The sequence below is a fragment of the Balaenoptera physalus genome (genome assembly GCF_965194825.1).
Source record: "Balaenoptera physalus genome assembly, chromosome: 18".
Classification (NCBI taxonomy): domain Eukaryota; kingdom Metazoa; phylum Chordata; class Mammalia; order Artiodactyla; family Balaenopteridae; genus Balaenoptera; species Balaenoptera physalus.
In genome coordinates this window covers 7176140-7194536 of record NC_138899.1, presented here as the reverse complement: position 1 = coordinate 7194536, position 18397 = coordinate 7176140, and the positions used below count along the sequence as shown (strand labels likewise).

Genomic DNA, 18397 nt, shown 5'->3' with positions numbered 1-18397 from the left:
CAAGTATTCAGAACACTTTATAGGTCAGACATGCTTGGCTCAAACACATTAGAAGAGATGTAATAAAATAGTGTATCATACACTTGCTAGCTACTTTTTGTTTCATTTTAACTAAATTTTGATTAAAGAATTCTAATTACATTTCTAAAAGGTAAAATAGTGCATTTGCCTTGAAATATTTGAATCCCTTAAGGTATATGTTATACTATCTAAAGATATGTGCCCTTTTGGACATTCGATATATAGATACTGTCTGCATTTATTGTAGGAAGATGCTTTGTTTTGGGATAAATTTAGATAACATTAATTACAGTAATTAATTTTTAATGAATCATCTAGTCAATTAAAATGTTTAGGATCATGTCTAAAGAATAAGAACATGCGACCAAATATTTCACCTCTTCTTTGTGTAAACATTGCAAGGGCATATCCCTGGTCATTTATTTGAGGAATAGCCAAAATTTATTGTAAAAATATTTTTTAAGTCTACACGTTCTACCAGGTTAAAATGGATATGCCCAACACACAATTTGAGTAACTTGCAATCTTGCAAAAAAAAAGCCACAAGTAAAAGTACAGTTTTTCTTTCTAAAATATGACAATGAAGAGTGTAAAGGTAGTTTTACTGGGAATGTTTGGGCAAGGGCTGCTCCTCAGATCTGAGTGACATTTGAATTTTTGGACATGTGCTTGTGAAGAGAGCTTCTCGGTTAGTACTACTTCTTCCAAAGCATTCTTTTAGGTAAGTCACCACCCCTTACCAGCAGTTCCACTTACTCCCAGTCAACTGTGGTCTGAAAATATTAAACAGAAAATTCCAGAAATAAACAATTCATAAGCTTTAAATTGCACGCCATTCTGAGTAGCATGATGAAATCTCAGGTGGTCCTGTTCTGTCCTGCCAAGTCCTGAATCATCCCTTTTTCCATCACGACCCACCCACCCAGCGGTCACTTAGTAGCCTTCTTGGTTATCAGGTCAACTGTCATGATACTGCAGTGCTAGTATCCAAGTGACCTTTATTTTACTTAATAATGGCCCCAAAGTGCAAGAGTAGTGATGCTGGCAGTTTGGACATGCTAAAGAAAAGCCATAATGTGCTTCCTGTAAGTGAAAAAGTGAAAGTCCTCAACTTCATAAAGAAAGGGAAAAAATCGTATGCTGAGGTTGCTAAGATCTATGTTAAGAACCAATCTTTATCCACGAAAACTGAGAAGGAGGGAAAAGAAATTTATGCTAGTTTTGCTGTCGCAGCTCAAACTGCAAAAGTTACAGCCACAGTGCATAATAAGTGCTTAATTAAGATGGAAAAGGCATTATCTTTGTACAATAAGATATTTTGAGAGGGAAGGAGGGAGGGGGAGAGAGAGAGAGGAGTGCACATTCATATAACTTTTGTTACAGGATAAAGTTCTAATTGTCTATTTTATTATTAGTTATTGTTGTTAATATCTTACTTTGCCTAATTCATGAATTAAATTTATCATAGTTATGTATATGTAGGAAAATACAGAGTATATATAGAGTTTGCTACTATCCACGGTTTCAGACACTCACTGGGAGTCTTGGCATGTATGCCCCACGGGTACAGAGGACTATTACAGATGCCAAATCAATTTTATAGCAGGCTTTTCATCTCTCACTTTGCCAAGGGAAAGTATGTAGTTTAAAACTAAACTGTCTGCTAAGGAAATGCAAGAGTCACCCAGAGGGCTTCATCGTCTTTGAAAATTAGTGCCTAAAAATTTGCAGATATCCCCTATGATTTAACAGAATCATTTACAATAAATGTAAACAGAACGATAAAATTTCTCCAGTAAACATGGCCACCAGGCTCATTTGGATCTCCAGTTTGTAATCAAACAGTATTTTTAAGAATCCAATACAATATGCTGTATTTACCTTGCAGAAATTCAGTTTTCCCTTTTTGTCCCCCAGCAGAATGAAAGGACTATTATCTAATATTTAAGACTGCACAAGTAAGTCCTTTTCCTTCTCTGCTAATAAGTATCTATTTATTATTAGAGAAAACATAAACATTCCTTAGTAAAACTTTGACTCCCTGTGGAGTGAAGTCTCTCTGTACTTTTGTACTTGTTCTATACTTCAGTTCACTGGCAGCTTACTATACCTCATAAGTAGCCTGATGATAAACTCCATTCTGTGTTGAACCTTTTGTTAATTATATAACAGATATAGTGATTCTGAGAAACTAAGTACTGAAGACTGAATTACTTATCTCAGCAAAATATGTAGATGTAGATGGTACATTCTCAGTTTTCAGTTTATTCTACTGTGCTGTGCTAACATATAAAGATATACAGGATAGAAAAGCCTGATGCATTATTTTACATTTTAACATGTTTTCCTGTTGTTTGAAGGTATATGTATTTTAACTACTGAATTAGTTTGCTAGAACTGCCATAGCAATGTATCACAGACTGTCTGCTTAAACAACAGAAATTTATTTTCCCACAGTTCTAGAGGCTAGAAGTCTGAGATCAAGGTGTGTCTGCAGGTCGATTCCTTCTGAGGGCCACAGGGGAGATCTGTTCAGAACTTTCTCCTTGACTTGTAGATGACTATCCTCTCTGTGTCTTCATGCCATCTTCCCTCTGTCCGTGTCTGTGCCCAAATTTTCTCTTCTTATAAGAACATGAGGCATATGAGATTTGGACCCAACCTCATGACTTCATTTTAATTTAATTACTCCTTTAAAGATCTTACATTCAAATGCAGTCACATTCTGAGGCTTTGAAGGTTAGTACTTTAACATATAAATGTGGAGAGGGACACAATTCACCTCATAATAAGTATAGATGGGGCATAAGGCCCTGTTTGTGTTCAAAGATTTAATCTGGTTCTAATATCTGTTAGGTATTTTTATGTTTGTAGTAGTTAGGAAGATAGCTCACAAAGAAAAATAGCAGAGGAAGAAATAATAAACTAGAGTATATGTAATCTAAGGTCTCATCTACATATGACCCATCTCAGTACAACACATAATGAAATCCAAATACTTTGCTTTTTCTTCCATACTGAGATTGTATCTCATAATTTTTTGCCTACGCTTTCCACTCTCTGATCCCAGTATCTCATGTACCCAGTCTCCATCTTGTCTTTACTATTATAGTCTGTGAAGCTAAAACCTTCCTTTCACAAAAACAAAATAAATAAAAAATGCATTTTTTGGCTAATTACCCTTGACTCTAAAACCAGTTTTTACTGCACATGTACCAATGCCGTATTATAGTAGAAACATGATTTTAGTGCAGAAAGTTACTATGTTTCTACTTAATCTATTTTGTTTTATGAGGGCTATTAATTTAGTTTATGTATGACATCTCTCAAATAGATTAAAAGGTGTTAGAGGGCAATGCATATTCTTTAATTTATGTTGGTACCCAAGGCAACATCTGGGATTGTGCCCTGCAAATAAGAGCTCCTCAGTGAATATTTCTTCACCAACTTCACACTGTGGCACAATAGTCATTCTGCTAGGCTACATGGTTTACTGAGGCTAGGAGGAGGGAATTCGCCTCCTCCTAGTAATGTGTGTGCAACCTTGCTTTACCATATCTAAATTGATCCAGGAAGCATATTTTTCTTGATATATGCCTTAAGCAAGCTGCTATTATGGGAAGTCAAATTACTGGTCAGAGATGTTACTTGGACTGTGCATATCTTACACAAACACTCCCGAATGTATTATGGATAACACATTTTCTCTCATCCAGCAGAGTTACAAGTCAAGTTACTGCATGCATTTTGCTTGGGTTATCTTTTAAGCAGCCATGCAAAATATGCCATAGATTTCAGTGCATTGTATGTATAATCTCTTGGTGTTGACATTTTTCTTCTGTAAAAATAAATGAAAGGAAGGTATTGCTAAAAGCTCAAGTAATTATATTTTAGGTGCCAAAATCTCACTGGCAGGTAAGCCACATACTAATAGTGAGTTGGGCCCTTTGAAGGGTGTAGTGACTCTGCTGGCATCACAGAGTAAAAATGAATGTAGTATTTTCAAACTAATAGCATTCTGACAGACTCCGTTGTCAAAAAACTGGAAAACATCACAGATGTGTTGTAATCTAATCTATTCTTACCTGGTTGATCTCAAACTTAAAGACCATTGAATATTAATGGGCTCTTGAAAATTTTCAGGCTGTTCATATGGAAATATAAGTTTTAGGGCAAATATAAAGATGACAAAGTTTATTTTTGTGTCTTGACTACCTATATTTTTGTCTTATTTTAGAAATTTGGTTACATATTGTTTAACTTTTTATTATGAAAAATTTCAAACATACACAAAGTGAAGACAACATTTTAATGGGGCCCCATCACCCCAAATAAACAACCAGAAACATTTTGCAATTATATAATTTTAAACAAATCAAATTGTTCATATAGATTGACAATTTATTGACTGGTTATTTGGTGGGTTTAATAGGCCAATTATATCAGTTCTATTAAATAATTATTAAAATCAGTTTTAAATGCCTTTAATATTTGTTGATATTAAGGAAGAAATCTAAGTAGATATTTTATCAGCCACCCAATTTTTTTTCCATCAGATTAGCATGCCATTACATCCAAAACTTTGGCTGTAACATGCATTGATTTCACTGGGGTTTTGTGCAATGTTCAAATCATACTTTTTTTTTTTTTATCAGATTCTATAAATCAGGAAGAATCTTGCTGGAATAAGCAAAGTAAGAGGTTATTAAAATCTTACTATTACTCTTTGGTCTGCTAGATGAGAAAGGAGTAGAGTTTGCTTTTTAACAATGAGAAAATAATATAAATTAGCCAACACTCCTTTCACACTCCTTACGCCTTATATGACCCCTTAGAAGTCATATCATTTATCTATTCATCTGTTCACATAATCAACCAAAGAGTATTGAATGCTTTCTAGGAGCCATGCCCTGTGCTAAGCATTGATTGACAGTGAGCGATATAGACAAGCCCCGACTCCAGTAGAACTTCCAAATAAGTCAGACACTAAACAACTCATTGCAATAAAATGCAGAGAATGGGATAATAGTGGAGGTAGAGAGTGTTCTAGAAATTTGTTAGGAGAGGACCCAATAAAGGCAATAAGTCGGCAGGCAGAAAAGTGAGTTTAGGAGGACTTTGTGACTACACAAGTGAGGTGAGATGGTCAGTTATACCAAGATATATCAACTGGATAGAGTGAGGAGGAAAAACACACAGAGAGTACGTAGCCCTTTTCTCTCTCTCTCTCTCCCCGTCCCCCTTTCTCTCTCTTTTATTTAACTAGAGATGGATCAAAGCCCAGGAAAGATAATCTTTTGATTTTATAATGCTTCCCTTTAAGAAAAGTCTAGAGGTTCTAGAAAAACAAAATCTATCCTTGTTGCTTAAGAATACCTTTTATGTGGCAGAAATATATCTTAGTATCTCAATCTGTGCTAATTTTATCTTTATACTTTTTTTTTTTTGAGTAATCTTTGATCCAGCTCCTTCTGCCTGCTGTCACCTTGTTTTGAGCCTGTCCATTGCTAACTGGACATTGATTGAACACAGACAGTATAGTACTGTAGTATTTACTATTGAAAAACATCTCTATAAGTGGACCCATGGATCTACTTATATAGAGCAGATCCCTGTATAAGTGGACCTGTGCAGTTCAAGCCCATGTTGTTCAAGGGTCAAATGTACTTTATCAAAGTCCTCCTAACTCATTTTCCTGCCTGCTGACTTATTACCTTCAGTCCACTTCCCTCACTGACACCAGAGTAAACTCTGATCAAATTTGATCAGTGCCCCTAACTACTATGTTATCCAAGGTCAACTGTACAATGCATGCAGGAGGGAAGCTGAGGTCCCCAAACCACTTAATTGCTTTAAAAATTGGTGCATTCAAATGTCTTATATGTATAAGATTTCTCAGCATGTGTATGATCTTCTTAATCTCTAATTTCCAATGTGCTTGAAATATTTTCCAAAAGACTTAAAATATACATAAATACTCGTTAAAGTGACCTTTGGTGTTCTCAGCATATTCTTTATATTTAACGATCTCAGAAAAAATGGCAACATTGAAAAATAAAACTTTATATTTTCTCCTCTAAAGTCTTTTCCAGAAAGCTAGCACAGTCATTTGAGTTGCTTTGGAAAAGCTGCAAGTAAATGACAGGAAAATATGTGGTAGGCTCAGTCAATTCTGACAACTGGTCAGTTTAGGTTAAAGATACGCCACCCTGGTAAATTGGTTTCAAATAAACTGCCATGATCAACAAGAGTCACAACAACCTGTTATGTGACTGACTTAAACTTTACCTTAGGATCCAGATATTAGATAAGAAAATAAGATCCTAGTGTTTAATTTAGTTTTACTTTGAGTTTATTTAAAGGAATAATTCAGGTTTCTTTTCAAATTACTTCTATATTTGATTCCCCCTTGAAAGAGCTCTATTTACACAGAGGCCCTGGCATAGGATTTATTTGAATTTGAATTAAAATATGGGATGGTTCCAAAATCTATCATATTGACATTCCTGGCAAAACCTAAATATTGCTGGAAGGCACATATTCCTTTGTGAACTGTGTAGGGATTTGAGGGATTTGGGTGTTTTAGAGTTCTTTTTGAGGTTATGAAAGCTTCCTAAAGGAAATATATTGTGGCTTTACAAATTTGAAGGTGAGAATTATTTCAGTATGCCAAGATAACCACGGTTTTCTGTTGAGATTACTTCTCGGTACATGAAATGGAAGACGTGAAACAGGAAACCGTTCCTCCCTAAAATTGTGTACTCCGGGTCAGTGCAATCAGCAGTTGCCATCCTACAATACAAAATACAGCATTTAGTGTGTCACTGTAGTTTTTCAAAGTAACCCATGCAGATTTAACCACAGCAGCCCGTTAACGTCAATGGTTGCCATACAGAAAACTTCCCGCGGGTTTTACTGAACATAAGAACAGTGTGTTTTTTGAACAATCACACATGAAATAAAAGTCTTCTGAAAGATATTTTTAAAAGGAGTGGGATGATGGATTATATTTAAACTAAATTGTATATTCTTACAACCTTCCTCCTGTCCGCTTCAATCACGGTGGGAGTCTATCTAATTTAAGTCTCTCCCCACCATCGCATTTGGGTTTTGGGCTCCTACACCACCCCTTGCCTTAATATGTGAATACTGTGTCCCCAGATACTTGTCGATTTCCCTCCCTAGACTCTGAGATGCTTAATAGTGACTGTGCCTTATTCCTGAACCTAGCACAGCCCTTCCCTATAGGAGGTAGAAACAACTATGGTTTATTGAATAGAGTGAACAAATCTGATTGCATGGTGAAGCAAACATGGTAATTACCACATCCCTCAATGTATGTGAAAGTCAAAACTTCGCAGCGTATGGTCGCACAGTAATACAACTGTGGAATTCAGGTTGTTCCCAGAATATCCCAAGAGTATTGACGGAGCACAGAACACGCCTGTTCTCCATCCTGGAGTAACACCAGTAGGACCCGCTTAAAACCGAACTAAATGGAGGAGAAACATTTGCTGTTAACCTTCATATGTTCTCATGTGTCTTTGGTAAGATACATGTACGTAGATGGAGATGTGTCAAGGAACTACTTCTGGGCATTTTAACCAGATTATTCTGGATGTAAATTCCCAGGTCATAAGAACTTCACAAGAGGAAAAATGGTGTCATGCTCTCCTTACCTCCATCCTCTCTTTTCCAGTTGCATAGAAAATTAGGAGGTCATTCCACTCAGGGCACTGCCTTCCTTCATCCCAGGCCACTCAGACTGGTTGTGGAAAGGCAGTGTCCTTAAATTCCCCACCCTCCTCTTTAACACAAGAATTATATTTATTGGGATTTCCTCCATACTCATTTGTATTAGTGTCCTATGGCTGTTGTAGCAAATGACCACAACCTTAATGGCTTAAAGCGATACACATAAGTTCTTTTATTGTTCTGGAGACCACAAGTCCAAAATCAGTCTTTTGAGGCTAAAGTCAAGGTCTTTTCAGGGCTGGTTTCTTTGGAGTCTCCAGAGGAGAATCTTTCCTTGATTTTCTAGCTTCTGGAAGACACCTGCATTCCTTGGCTTATGACCCCTTCTTCCCATCAGCGCAGTCTCATGATCCTGCCATCACAGCTCCTACATCCTCCATTGACGTTCTTGCCTCCCTCTCATAAGGACCCTGGTGATAGCATTTAGGTCTCACGTGGAGATAAACTCATCACTCCAAGATCTTTAACTTAATCACATCTGCAAAGTTCCTTTTGCTATATAAGATACAATTTACAGTTTCCAGGAATTAGGAAGGGGTAGATTTGAAAGGACATTATTCAGCCTACTAAACTATTCAAAAACAAAACAAAAACAAAACACTCCGCACCAAAAATAAGCAAACTGCATCAGACGCACTACGGGTTTCCTACGATAGCAACTGCCACCTATGGGACGCAGTTCTGCCCCTTGGAGTCTCCTCAATTACTTATCAATTCTATGCAACTTAAATGAACATTGAGAGTTTAGTAAATTACTATAATGTCAGAATTATAGGGTAATATCTGCAACCAAATGACCAAACTGAAAGTACACGGTGAGGGTACCGAGTCCTGTCCCAGGCATCGTGCATCTGGCTGCCCGAGTCGTGTTCCTCTTCTTTAGCCCTATACCATTTCTACCCATTTTCTAAGCAAAAGCTTCTTCCTTGCAGCTTCAATGTTACGTTTAAGAAGAAAGGCCCTTTCTTTCTATGACTTCCAAACACTTTTATGTTCTCTCCAACTCAGAAAAAAATCCATGAATTCATGAATTTTAATTAAATCCTTCTGTGTGGAGAACATTCAACTGACAGGAGTTTTCCTACAACTATTTTTGTGCCAGGCACCGTGCAGTGCTTTTTATATCTACTCTTCCAGCCTCACTCTCTTGGCTAAGTCTCTCTCCTGAGGAACTTCTTTCCATTTTCTTGGTTGCTTTGCAATTACAGCACTCCTTTCCCTCCTAGAAATCTTGAAAGTAAAAGCCACTCTCCTTTACTGTATTGTTTTGGTTTTTTGCAGATTATTGCTTGTCAAGGCAAAGATTCTTATTTTATTAAATAGACATGAAAAACATTTGTCCACAACAGATTTATCCACCCAACCACCTATTCACTCAATAATAAGGTACTGCTTATTGAGGGTTATCCTGTGACAGGCACTGAGCTAAGTACTGCATTCACATTATCTGATTCAACAGACGTTGATCAAGAAATAATTTTGAGTACAGTATGATGATAGGTCTTGTAGTGGATATAGGGAACCATGACTTGCAATCTAGTATGAGAACTGTACTATAACCCACATTTAAATGGCCCTTCAACCGAGGTTTATGGACGAACAAAAGAAGGGGCCAGAATACATCTGAGGAAATGGAAGTGATGTTTATGGATAGGGTAGCATTTGAGAAGGAAGGAAGGGACATTGGAGAATCAGGGAAAGTTCAAAATATCATGCACATAAAAGCAAAGAGAAGGATTGATTATAACATCTAACTGATGTGTCTCAAACATGCTGCTTGATAGTTGAGAGCCAGTAAATATGGTACGATACTTGTAATTAGGCATAGATATGATAAAGGACTACTTCTGTGTGTCTTTACACAAGTAATCTTAAGATAAATTTTCACATCACAAGAATTGCATGAGAGCAGCAAGTTGATGCTCTTATTACCTAAATCATCTGGGTTCTCCAATCTCCTCAAATCCTGCCTATCCTTCAATGACCTTTAAAAAACTTTTTGACTTTTCCAGTTGAGTTTTTCCTGTTTAGCATATAGAAAGCAATTCTTGAGTGCCTCTCTTAGAAAACCTTCTGCTTGGTTATAGCTCTTTCTCTATATATTTTTCTTATCTGCCATGCACAACTCTAACTTCCTTGAGAATACCATTTTTATTATCATTATCATTTCCAGTTTTAGAGCTTAGCACATGCCCTTGTTTACAGTAGAAAAAAAAAAGAATAACTTGGAAATATTTATTGTCAGAAATTAAAGAACAAGGAGGGTATAGAGATAAGTATTTTAAGGGCAGGTTGGGCTCAGAAGGGAAGGGCCAGTCCATGTCCTGGCACAGGACACTTTGATTCTGTCCCTCCTCTGCCCTGTGAAAGTGCAAGCTACACATTCCTATCTGTATTTTTGCCCAGGGGAAGCTTAGCAGCCTTGATCTCCTTCATACGCTCTGGAGGCCACCAAACCAGGGACCTGCTGTTTACAAGGAGGAAACCAGTGTGCGCTCTGGCATGAGAGCCGTCAATATGTATGCATCATTTTCCCTGAGCCCTGACTCTCTGATTCCAGAGGTTGAATGTTGACAAACAGCAATGCACCTACTTCGTTATGTTTCTACTCGGCTGTAAATCAAAAACCGGCTAGCCCTTGCAGTGAATCCAGGCAATGTGTGCTTTTCATATTTGGGTAGTGTTTGAGCTGAATCAGACCTATTCTGTGATTTGTGCTGCACTTTTAAAGAGGGGACTGCTCCTTCCAATGAGATGTTATTTCTTCTCACAGCTTGATTGCCAGCTGTGTGGGATATAAACGTGCTTTGAGGACTGTCAAGTGCCATCCAGATGTTGCATTCTGCATCCCGATGTGCCCTGACTCCATCGCTTCTCACCCTTGGCACTGGTTCCCAGCCCCACCCATTCTATGCCCAGTAACCAGGACCTGCTGTTTACAAACCTACAGCCAATCGTGTCCCTTCTCAGCCTGCCTCTCCCCTGAGCCATAACCTATGAGGTCCACAGGATCAGGCCAAGGTCTCCTCTCCAACCTCTCCCCCATCCAACACCCCTGCACCTGTAATGCTCTCGACCTGTTCTCCTCCCCACTGTTCTTCAAGTACATGCACTTGCACACAGTTTTGGTCCTTCCTCTTTCTCAGATCTAAACTCAGGTAGCAGATGAAATTTTCTATTGAAGGGAATGGGAATGCCATCTCACTATCCAGCCATCCCACCCAGAAGACCTCACCCTTGATAGCTCTCTCCTTTGTTTTCCACATTGCACTTATCATGGATTGATTGATTGATTACTTTCTGTCTCTCCCTACTGGAATATAAGTGGAATCTCACTTTTCCGATTTGTTCAATAAATGTTGACTGCTGTCTAAAGAAATAATTCATGTTTTCCCTATTTTTATGCATTTGGTGTTTATCTTTTTGGAAGAAGGATTCTTTACTATTTAGTATTATCCATGCTGTCAACAACATAAAGAATTGGAATTTGACTCTCAAAACTCTATTTGACCTAGAGGTGGTCCTACTGAGTGAAGTAAGTCAGACAGAGAAAGACAAATATAATATGATATTGCTTATATGCGGAATCTAAAAAATAGGTACCAAAGAACTTATCTACAAAACAGAAATAGAGTCACAGATGTAGAAAACAAACTTATGGCTACCAGGGGGGAAAGAGGGGGAAAAAATAGGGAGATTGGGATTGACATATGCAGACAACTATATAGAAAACAGATAACTAATAAGGACCTCCTTTATAGCACAGGGAAGTCTACTCAATACTCTGTTGACCTATATGGGGAAAGAATCTAACAGAGTGGATATATGTGTATGCATAACGATTCACTTTGCTGTACACCTGAAACTAACACAACATAGTAAATCAACTATACTCCAATAAAAATTTTAAAAAACACAAAACTCTGCTTGAAAACTTCTTCTGCCTTATGAGAAGTGCTAGGGTAAGGTGAGTAAGGGCTCCTTTTCCATACCCACATGGCTTGTGATCTAAACCCAGTTCAGTCATTTACTGTTTGTGTAACTTTGGATGAATCTTCAACCTGCCTGTGCCTCAGTGTTCTCCTCCATTCAATAAGAATTACAGTTTAAAGTTAATACTCCCTCATGATATTTCTATGAGGAAGAAATCAGTTAAAATATATAAGTACATAAAACAAGATCTGACTCATTTTAAGCACCCCATAAAAATGAGCTATTATTAGGAAATAGACATTTAAGCTCTTACTAAATATTAGAAGTTTTATATAGTTGACAATTAATTTCTTTTTTAAAAACCATGATATTTAATTAGTTAAAAGTTTAACAAGACATTTTATCCCAGATTATACATATTTTTCCTTCTGTGAGTCAAGAAAATCTAGGCTTTATTGAGGATTATACAAAGGTGAGTGTAAAAGGTTGTGCTTTGAAGCTTATGAAATCCTACAACTCTTCAGCTATAAAAAGGTAAACAAAATATTTGACTTGCAGTCTACCTAATGACTTCTATTTGCTTATTTATTTAACTAAAAGCAACCATGGGGAACCAGGTATGTTGATATTGGGCTTTACAGGAAAGTGATATGGAAGTGTCAATTAGAATCTAACAAAATCACACGTTGCTTCAAATTCAGCTGGGCCACAGCTGGAATTGAATTTCTAAGCCATAATTAATAAAAAATATATATCCAAAACGTTGTTGTTTCTCTCTTTACAGGAAAAAGAAACATGAAAAAATATAGAGAAAAGATTCCCTTCCCTATGGGAACTCAAGTTGTACCAATTTCATTAAAGAAAATAAGCTAGTTTTAAATAATAAGAGAAAAGGAGAATTATATGCATAGCAACATTGATAAAACTCAAGCACAAACATAATGTATTTTCCTTTTTAAGAAATCACTTATTCTGATTCTCCATGAAATTACAGCTATTTGCTGAGATATATGTTTCAAAGGTGCAATATCCTGGAGTTTTAATAAAAAGAAGAAATCCTAGCCACCAGACCACCAGGGAGTCACTATAATAAAAAACCAATGAACAATCATTTACCTTGTGCACATTTCCAAATTGCAGTCCCCTTGAACTCTCTCATCAATTATTATTATTTAATTTAAGGAGTACTCATACCCCTTCTTTGAAAAAGATGATTTTGAAAGGTGTTTAGATAACTATATATGACACATATTGCAGTATAATATTTTTCTTCTTGAATTTACTTAAGGCAGAATATGAGGAGATGAAAGAGTTATTTTCCTGTATTACTGACTGCTTCTATATTCATTTTTCTTGTATATAGAGCAGAGCTGGTAAGTATTTATTTAAATATGATTATGGAGATTGAATTTAGGTGTAGAAAATTACTGCATGTGTTTGTCTAGTACATGTTTCTTTTACCTGTAACTCTCCAATTTGAGAAAGCAGAGATGGCTTGATAACTACATTGCAATATTTAAATGTAATCTTAACTTAATATTTTGATAAGTAAATCTAGATACATACATTTACTTATCATAATATTATATATATGATGAATTGTGTTTCCTTTTTTAGCACTGCTGTCAAGGACTGTTAGAAAGTATTAGATATTGGGAGACAGAATTTCTTGAACAGAAGTCATTGGACAATCATCCTAATGAGGAACCTTTGACAATTAATGGCTACAACCTAATTTATCTCAGTACTGACTTGTGAGAAATCTACCCCAATAATAAAACTTTATGGTAGATAAAGACTAGCCTCTAGGAAAAGCTCTGTTCCAATTAGTCTCTGAATCCAACTGTATGAATGCCCTTGCTTCAGTCTGACTCATTGTTCTCTACATTAACTAATCTAATCTTTTAGGGTCTGCTCATATTCATGTATTGTCTTATGCTTGCTCTTCTTCAGATCTGTTTCTAGAATGACCCACCAAATGACCAACTGGAGAGCTTTCTTGAATATCACCATCGCCATCTCTATACTTTGTAACTCAGCCAGCTTTGCTCTTTTGTGACTTCAGGAGGCTACTAGCCAGACCAGTACTCTTGTTCAAAACAAAAGGCACCTTGTTGGGGCAGATGTAGACCTCCAGTCACAAGGCTTGGTGAACAGAGAGATGTGAGGATGTCAGCCCTGCTAGCTTCAGAGGTCAGGAGCCCTGGAGTGCTCAAGCAGTATATCCAGACCCAAGAGCCCTGTGTCACTTGTAGCTTATATGTGGGTGGACATGATCAGAGCCCAGGTATTGGTAACTTGAATTCATTAGTAAACTGCTTTAATCAACTTAAATAGTCATTCAGTGAAAGAAATGCCAAACCACTCTGCTTAAAAATGGGTGTTTAAAAGTATCCATATTCTAGAATTTCCTCCAGAAGAGTAAATATTTTGTACTTTTTTTCTTACACATTCCTTACATTTTGCTTTTTAGTCATTATGAATTTAAGTGAAATTGAGAATGAAGACTTCATCAATCTCAAGTTTGTCTTGTATGTGCACTTCTCATTAACACCAATTTACACTTAAAAGGAAAGGTTACAACTAAATTACAGCACTGGGTCTAATGGTTAGTTCGGTGGGCTTCAGAGTTAGACTATCTAGCTTAAAATCCTGACTCTGTATTGTCTCCAGGTAATGAGCCTTTCTAAGGCTCAATTTCTCCATTTGTAAAAAGAAAATAATAAGGTTGCCTAACTATCAGGATTTTTTTTTTTTTTTTTTTTTTTTTTACTATCAGGATTTTTATTGCAAAATAAATGAGAAGTTTCGTCTAAAACACATAAGGTAGTGTTTGACACATGGTATGTACTCAATAATTTGAGACTATATTATTATTAATTTAAAACTCAAGCAATATTAGGAAATGTTATTTAAATATTGACAATTCATTTGCATCCTCTAATAGAACGGATAGCTTACATAACAATAAAAGTACCCACTCTTTTTGACTGAAAAATTAAAGAACATGAGAATCAGTGGTAGGTCTCATAGGACATGAAATACCTGTATATGTAGCCTCCTTCCTGGGAGACCCTGTAATGTCAACTGCTGCCATCAGGCACCTGCATGAAGTTGTCCTCGTCATCCCCTTTCTGGACTGAATCTCCTTGTTACATAGCAATCTTCTCTTCACATGAAATTATCCATAAGATAGTCTGAAAACATTTTAATCCATTCGGAATCAGTGTGAAGACTTATCTACTTATTTTCCTCTTTTATTTCATGGTAGAAGATATTCACTGACAAAGGAGCTCTCAGGAAAATAGGAATACTGGATTTAAATGTATGACTTTCTTCGAGCAGTTAATCCATACTGAGCTGCCTCCTACCATCACGAAAGGAAAAAGTAACAGGAAAGAGAGTAGGCTCTCACTTTACCCCAGTAGTCTCTGTTTTAAAAAATGACAGCAAAAGAGCCTGGCATTGTAGGTCAGGAAATTGATAAGTAGCATGCTGCGTATGCCAACACTTGGGATAATTTCACTAAAACAAATGTTCCTTTCCTATTTATCTCACTTCAGGTATGAATCTCTTCCTTTTCTGCTAAAACTTTTACACGTATTTTTCTTATAATGTAGTTTTTATAGCTCTCAAGTACTGCCTGTGTTACACAAATTAAAAATAGAAAGGAGGTGTGACTGATATTATATCTGAACCAAACTGTTTTACGTGAGAAAATTCCAGATGGAGAATGGTTTCTTAGATAAGTGTTGATATAAAATCTTGCTATGATAGAAAAATAATATAAAAAATACTATGTAATACGTAAAGCCAGTCATCCTTACACTCGCAGTTTCTGATATCAGATTCCTCTATTATGAGATTTTTCAGAATGTCTCTACATTAAGGGTATCAGACTTGAAAACAAAGACAAAGTAAAATGAAATTTAACAATTTCATACATAGCAGTGTGATTCTACTTAGAATTTTACCACCTTACAATAAATGTTTAAGGGGATGTGATAATTTTGATTTTTGCAGAATTAATAGTTTTGATTTTACTTTATATTTTTGTTTCATAAAATTTTCCTAAGTGTGATCTGATTTGATTTGATCTCACAATAACTGGTGAGACATCCAATATGAGTATGATTTCCACTGTAAATAAGAGTTTCCTACCAAGAATTCTTCACATTTTGATCAGGTTTTAATTTCTATTTGCACCATCATCTTGATTCCTCAAACCAATCTTTGCTTTTTATACCAGCTTCGCTGGGATCAGAGCTTTCAAATGGCTCTGGTACATTTTTCTATATGTTGTTATAAGTTAATACATGTGATTGTCACAGCTCCTGGGACAGAGACCCAGAACCAGGTGGGAATCAGGTGTCTACCCAACGTACCCAACCAGAGACAGACAAGCCAGATTCCAGGGTGCACTAGTTGGGTGAGATGGCCTCTGTCACTCATCCCCTCTGCGTATCTGACTCTTACCTGTAAAATGTTGATGTCAAAGGAAAGTAATTATTTCACAGGTACCACTAGAATAAAAATGCTATGACTTCATTAAAAAAATATACAGTATACAGCTAATATCTGAGCAAACCCAGGCTAGAGCCTCAACTAGTCTTCCCTTTACCCTCTCTTCCTTGTCATCTGACTCTGAACCAGTTAACTGGTGGTCTATGAAAAGGGCGCAGGAAATGGATTCCAACATTGTTGAAAAGAGTCACTTCATCCCATCCCCTCCTCCAAAACGCCTCTGGTTCCATCCTTGAAATCAGCTGGAGGTGATGAAGATGGGGCAGGGTCCTGGTCTCTGTCTCTTCCCAGGTGGGAAATCACAGTATAAATCATGGGTCTCATCCACAGCAATAGCCTGGCCAGACTATTCCTTTTCCTTTTAGTTTTGCAGGCTAATTTGTGTTTTAGTGAAGCCTATTAGAGAGTCTCCTGTCTTGTGGTTATCAAAAATCTATTGTTGCAATAGACGTGGATGCACCTAGAGACTGTCATACAGAGTGAAGTAAGTCAGAAAGAGAAAAATAAATATCATATATTAATGCATATATGTGGAATCTGAAAAAAATTGGTATAGAAGATCTTATTTACAAAGCAGAAATAGAGACACAGATGTAGAGAGCAAACATATGGATACCAAGGGGGAAGGAAGGGTGGGATGAATTGGGAGACTGGGATTGACATATATGCACTATTGATACTATGCATAAAATAGATAACTGAGAACCTACTGTATAGCACAGGGAACTCTAGTCAATGCTCTGTGGTGACCTAAATGGGAAGGAAATCCAAAAAGGAGAGGATATATGTATACGTATAGCTGATTCACTTTGCTGTACAGTAGAAACTAACACAACACTGTGAAGCAACTATACTCCAATAAGAATTACATTTAAAAAACTAACTAAATAAATAAAATATAGAAACATACTATTAAATATATCCATAGCACAATGTGGTCCCTCAGATAAAACAATCAAACAATACACACACACACACACACACACACACACACACACACACACACACACAGAGTATGGTAAATTTAAAAAATAAATAAATAAAATTTAATTTAATTTTTAAAAAAAGAAGCTAAAAATAAAAGAAATATATCAACAATCACTTCTTTAAAAGATTTCAGTATGAAAAAACAAACAAAAACCAAGATCTAATTGTTACAAGTCACTGATTAGATATTATGGGGTCAACATTTTTTTGAGTGTGCAATCCATCTGAAAGTTTCCCTGAGGGAGGGAAGGTGTTTCCAGTCCCCTCTCTTTCATTATATCATAATGTCGTTGCCTCCAGGTGTTAGCAGTGTAATGAAAATCCACATAAAAATTGTCAATTAAATGTATCCCTATGATCTCAAGTAGCTATTCAAACTATGAAGCAGTGAATATCCACCACCATCTAGATGCAGGAAGTGACACATTTGTCATTAAGAGTGCATACACTGAGGGAAACTAGGACTCTGATGGTGAAATGAAGCAGGGCCCTCTGGTCCTTCTCCCCCATGTCCTCAGCCTGCCTTTGTCTGTGGAAAAACTTTAGCCAAAAAGTAAGTTTAATCAGAAAAGTGAGAAAATGCAGAAACAAAGAAAACAGTCCAAGGAGACCAAATAATGATAGTTGAGTCATCAAGCATAGTCAAGGACATTTAGTTCCTCCTTAAGGGCTGCAGATAATATTCTGAGCCATATCCTGTGAGCTGTCTACAGACACTGAAACCCCCATCAGGCGGAAGAAGTTAACTACACGATGATGACCAGACTGTAGCCATGACATAAGCTGCCACAATTCCGAGAACTGGCCTCAGGGAAATGGGAACAAACCAACCCTGGAACTGAAGATTAACTGTACCTAAAACAATCAAGATGACGCTGGTCAGACCACCAATGACCAATGTCAAGGTGACGGTCAGAGCTGACTGTGCTGTTTCTGCACGTAACCCCCTCCCTCTGCCTATAAAAGCTCTTGCCCCCTGATTGTCGGTGGGGGGAGTCAGCCTTTGCACAGGAGTCTGCTTTCACCCCCGTTGCCAGGGTCCGAAATAAAGCAAACTTTCCTTTCCACCAGCCTGGCCTCTTTATTGGCTTTTGAGTGGCGAACAGGCTGACCCCGCTTTCGGTTACAATAGGACAGAAGATAAACTAAAGAAGATGGTGTTAGGGAGGCAGTGACT

The 18397-nt window shown here is 36.9% G+C and overlaps 1 long non-coding RNA gene across 1 annotated transcript in view; it reads right to left on the bottom strand.

The window, feature by feature from the left end:
- The window catches only part of LOC309647430, a 913030-nt gene that overhangs the window by 605613 nt on the left and 289020 nt on the right, over positions 1 to 18397 (bottom strand). The gene's annotated exons all lie outside the window — the stretch shown is intronic.